Here is a 5,833-nt window from a genome sequence, read left to right as displayed (position 1 = left end):
CTGAATCTTAATCTTTACGCAGAAATCTCGATACGTTTAGTCTAGTGAGACGCCTATATCGGATGGTGTTATTTTCGAAACAGTCAGACATTTGAAAATAAAAAGGAAATTCCGGAGCCTGTGATGACATTTTTTAAGCTCTGATTGGTTACGGATGTAGAAATTGGAAAATATACCAATTTTCAAAAAGATGAGTTAAAGTTAAAGAGTATGCTGCTGATTCTGAACGATGTGGCGTTTTTTCCAAATTCAAAAAACCTTTTCAAATTTAACGGGCCAGATTTTCGATTTGTTTAGGATCTCTAGACCGATATAACGGATGATGTCATTTTCGAAAGATCCGACCACTCAAAAATTTAGGAATTTGCAGAAACCCGGATGTTTGTTACGTGTTCAATTTTGTGATCAAATTGGCAAAACTAGCAAAGGCATCAAGGAGTAACTCAAAATCAATCAGTCATTAAAAACATTTTACACCCTAAATGACACTGTATCAGTGGCAGGTAGAACCCCTTACCAGGACCGTCCGCGAATTTTTTCGTTTCCTTTACATAACAACGATCGACATCATAAACAAGCAAAGAAAAAAATAATTTGCTTTTGTAATAACATCGTGTCTCGCGAATTCCACGCAACAACATCATTACGTAACAGTAAAAAGCTGATGAGAATGATAATTGAAATGAAGAGACTGTGATTAGCATATCTGGATTGCGTATTAATATAGAGCTAAAGCCCAGTATGCACACGGTAATCCCGTTCCCACTTGCTAGATATGTATCCGATCTAACTCCGACGAACCGAGAAGCAGTAATTATGCGTATTATGTATAATTGTTTGTATATACATACGGTAAACAGATCTAAATGTAAATACAATGTGTTGCATCTATACGCCGCTCTATTAGCATTGAATATGAGAAATTGTGACCGTGTTCTGACACGCAGGCGAACACTTTTAAAAGGAATTGTGTAAAAAGTGGAGCATATGTTGATATTTATTATTGTTATGGGAATACGAATGCTTCCGCTATTTGTTAAGAAATCGGAGAAATTTTAATTGGCGTTAGATGAAATTCGGGTCGCCTTATCATAATTTCGCCAATTACTAATACCCATGTCAAAAAATTTAGCAAATCTATGGCCCCATCACCTGGTACTGCTATGACGTCGCGCATTCGATTTTGATAAGTTTTGAGTAATAATCATCATCGTTGATATGATTGTGTTGTAGAAAACTGCTGTGGAAAAGCTGTTGTGCGACTGGCCCATTAGCTCAGTTGGTTAGAGCGTCGTGCTAATAACGCGAAGGTCGCGGGTTCGATCCCCCCATGGGCCACAATCTTTTTTTGTTTTCTTCCGTGTCCGCAACAAATTTTTATAACAATGCGACCGGCGAACATTCGCCGCCAAATATTGCAGCACAGATAAAAAATATCTGCGGCCAAATCATACTGCCTTTTTACACGCATTTAAATCATTCGCGATAAGACAAGTCAAAATATAATATTTGGCTTTATAAAAGTGAGTTATGTTTATAGTTGCTAATGTAATAAACTCGTTAACACATTTACTGTCATTCTCAATTTATTGCTACTTTATTTACTCGTTCATTTTTCTAAGTGCTGGTCTCCGTAGTCGAGTTTTATGTTTTCATTTTTCTTGTCACAGTTATTTGAATAAAATTACGCGCCTAACTGTAAACAGACAACTTTGTGAAATATTTATTGTTATCTGTGCTTTAAATGTTTTTATCTTGATCCTTTTTAAATTTATTGCCACTTTGATGCGATGCACAATACAAAAATCGAGATTATCAGAATTGGTGTACACACAACAATAATGGGCATTGTGATGGCGTAAGAGATTTTAATGTAAATTACGTGGCCTTGTTTTCCAGATATTTGTTATTTACGCATTATGTGATTAATAACAATGGAACATTAATTAAAACTAACACATCGCTAAATTGCTCTAATAAAAACAGTTTAGACAATGGTAAAACTGCAAAGAAATGAGACGTCGATGACGTAAATGGTATATTTAAAAATTTCGGGTAATGTGAGAAATGCGTAAAACTGACCAAATTGGGGTTCCGGGTTTTAGAGGAATTTTAAAATTTCCAATATTCTAATTCTTGATTTTCTAAATTAAAAATGACATCTGTAACCTTAAAAAATTCCATTGTTATTGTAAAAAAGAAATTCTGTAATGTACTTAAATAAGTTAGGATATTTTGTATTTAAAAAGTATTTTGACAGCACTATTATACTTGAAATCATTTTGTAGATTTTTTTGTTTTATTTAATTAACTGTTTCATATTTTGATTTCTGTCTTTTTACATAACAGAGACATTTAAGTGGAACACCCTGTATAATGAATTATTTAGTTTTGCAATGTTTACGTTTATCTTACACAATCTATCCCTTCTCAATTCACTTATCTATTTATTTTAAATTTAATATCTTCTTCTATACAGGGTGTTTACCAAACATATGTTTTAAGATTTTTTTTGGGCTCGCATCAGATGATTAATTAAAATCACAGATAAAGAACAAAGTCTAAAAATGTATTGCCAGTACATATATATGTTACAGCTAATATCCGAAATACGTTATTATGCATAATAACTAGATATTTTAGGAATTATGCGTAATAACTAAACTTGTCAGTTATTATGCATAATAACTGGAAATATTAGGAATTATGCGTAATAACTGAATTTTTCAGTTATTATGCACAATAACGAAAACGTTTAGGTAATATTGATAATAACTAAGAGAGGAACAGGAATTATGCATAATACCTGAAACACTAGTCATTAAGCATATTGCCTAATAGGCCAGGGCCGATATTTTGAGAACAAAAAAAAATTAGAACAGGATCATACCCATTGGAAAAGGAAGAAAATATAACAAAAATAAAAGGAAAAATAATTTACGGGCGATCTCCGGTCGGGAAGTGGAAGAGGGTGAGCTTTTGAGGGTAGAAAACGGTTTATCACGATTTCCGGCAAAACTACAAGTCCTATCGAAAAAAGTTAAATAGCAAAGTTCTAGGTAATAAAAGGATCTACAACTTTTGTATTTAGACTTTTTTTACATAACCTCAAAATTTATGCGAAAAATGCAAATAACCGAGTTTTTGATTTTTAATTTTTATAAGTTTTTTTTTCACGAAATTTGGTGAAAACTCACCTAGTTATCTCCCAAACTCACTGTAATTTTTTTGATTCAAAATATTTATTTTTCCCCCTTATTTTGATTTAATATCGAAAAACCACCCTAATTTTCAATCGAAAATTCTCACGTCAAAATGTTTGCTTTTTTAAAAAATCGGCGTGATTTTTGTTCGTTGAAATCTCTACTTTCTGATGGTCTAAAAAAAAGTATACATTACTATGGCAAATTTTCACAGGAAATCCAAAAAAACGAAAAACTCGAATTCGAATTTTTTTTAATCATGTAAAATTTTGAGTTATTTATTAAAATTTACACTATAATTACTCAAAAAAAGTAAGATTCCACTGATAAACTCAAAAATTTAAAATCCATGAAACAAACGCCTTCTGTTGGTGGGAGATTTGTCAATATGAATGATGATTTAATTCTTGCCAATTGATTTCAGAAATCTTAATTGATTCAGTGTTATATTGTCATTTTTACATTTATAAATATATTTGATTAATTGTAATACATTTTTTGCGATATATTCTTCGTTTGCATGTTTTTTATAACAAATATTGGCCAAATTTGACAAAATTTTATCGTCTAACTAGCAGACCCAGCAAATGTTGTTTTGCCATATAAATTATTTCTAGTGAATAATTTTGTAGTTAAATAAAAAATTAAATCAAAATAAATAAATAAATTATAATTAAATTAAAGTATAAATTACTAGTACTAATATAGTTACTACAAAATGGGGGTTGGTGGTAGAAGGGTGAAAATTTAGGGTTATATGTATTTTTTGAAGCCAAATCTTAAAAAAATAAAAATAACAAATTTTGTCCGAAAAATAAAAAAAAAAAATTTGGGTGGGCCACCCTTATCACCTAGGGTTATAAAAATAGTTTGCGACCTATTCTCAGACCTACCGAATATAGACAGAAAATTTCATAAAAATCAGTCAAACCGTTTCGGAAGAGTTTGGTTACACACACTGTGACACGAGAATTTTATACATTAGAAGACAATGAATTTACGATGTTTTTCTTTGCTTTTCCGGCAAACCCAGACGTTGTATCGCAACTAGAAAAACAATACAGAAATGCAACGATATTTTTGAAAGATTCATATTTGAAACTATTGGACGTGAAAAATAGATCTTTTACATTTCCAGAACTTGGTTTGAGAAAATAAATGTCATAATTATTTGAATTCAATTGATTCAAAAGGACCAAAATATCTTGACCCACAACTATGACAATTTTATTAGTATCTCTGGCAGTTTCTATCGAGATTTTAATTATGTCTGTAGATTCCAAAAGTTTTTTTTAAATAAGTCAATTCGTCACGATTCTCTTCAAGTAACTCAGCCTGCACGTGTATTTTTATAGACGATGTGTTCATTCTTCTGATGGGCTAAAATTTTCCGTAGGCCATTCAGGTATGTAAGTTATCTTAAAATAGCAAAAAATAGGCACCTATGGATATAATTTAAAAATTATCCTACAACTTTAACAAAATATTGTAGATGTCTTATAAAGTATTAAGTGTATTAACTTATTTGGTTGTTAATTATACTACTCCTAGTATATTTCGATTTGCAATTTTTTTATTTATCAATGTAACATGGAATATTACATTTTTCGAGTAATTAACGTGTACATTTTAATAAATAGCTCCAAATTTTACATAACAATTAAAACACAAATTTTTGAATTCGAGTTTTTTCGTTTTTTTGCATTTCCTGTGAAAATTTGCCATAGTAATGTATAATTTTTTTACACCTTCAGAAAGTAGAGATTTCAGCGAACAAAAAGCACACCGATTTTTTAAAAAAGCAAATATTTTGACGTGAGAATTTTCGATTGAAAATTAGGGTGGTTTTTCGATATTAAATCAAAATAAGGGAAAAAAATAAATATTTTGAATAAAAAAAGTTACAGTGAGTTTGGGACATAAATAGGTAAGTTTTCGCCAAATTTCGTTAAAAAAAAAATTTTTTGTGGGAGACAAAAATAAAAACCAAAAACTCGGTTATTTGCATTTTTCGCATAAATTTTGAGGTTATGTAAGGAAAGTGTAAATACAAAAGTTGTAAATCTTTTCATTACATAGAACTTTGCCATTTAACTTTTTGCGACAGGACTTAGTTTTGCCGGAAATCGTGATAAACCGTCTTCTACCTCTTCCCCTTTCGGACCTCAGATCGCCCGTAAATAATGTTTTCCTTTATTTTTGTTATATTTTCTTCCTTTTCCAATGGGTATCATCCTGTTCTAATTTTTTTTCACTTATTACCATTTTCAAAGGCTTCGGCACTGGTCTATAATATGTCCAGCTGATTTCAAAAAAACGGGACAAGATGAGCAATTCAGGTTCTCATAAATCAATGAAAAGCAATGGGAATATGACGTTTATATAACTGTAATTTGTCGCTTTTTTTTTTAAATCAACTGTACATGTGATATGTAGGGGAAAGCGAGGCAGGGTGGGTAGCTTTTTGGAAAATATTATGCATTATTCCTGTTCCTTTATTAGTTATTATCAATATTACCTAAACGTTTCCGTTATTATGCATAATAACTGAAAATTTCAGTTATTACGCATAATTCCTAATGTTTCCGGTTATTATGCATAATAACTGATAAGTTTAGTTATTACGCATA

At 30.8% G+C, this 5,833-nt stretch overlaps 1 non-coding gene across 1 annotated transcript; it reads left to right on the top strand.

The window, feature by feature from the left end:
• Positions 1 to 1,264: 1,264 nt before the first annotated feature.
• Trnai-aau (transfer RNA isoleucine (anticodon AAU)) lies at positions 1,265 to 1,338 on the top strand. The gene has a single exon. It is a non-coding gene; the product is annotated as a tRNA-Ile (tRNA).
• The last annotated feature ends 4,495 nt before the right edge of the window (positions 1,339 to 5,833 follow it).

This window comes from Zophobas morio, unplaced genomic scaffold (assembly GCF_036711695.1).
Source record: "Zophobas morio isolate AGI-343-1 ecotype UQ-CSIRO unplaced genomic scaffold, CSIRO_AGI_Zmor_V1 ptg000012l, whole genome shotgun sequence".
Taxonomy (NCBI): Eukaryota; Metazoa; Arthropoda; class Insecta; order Coleoptera; family Tenebrionidae; genus Zophobas; species Zophobas morio.
Note: the sequence above shows the minus strand (reverse complement) of the source record. Positions and strands in the feature narration are given on the sequence as shown.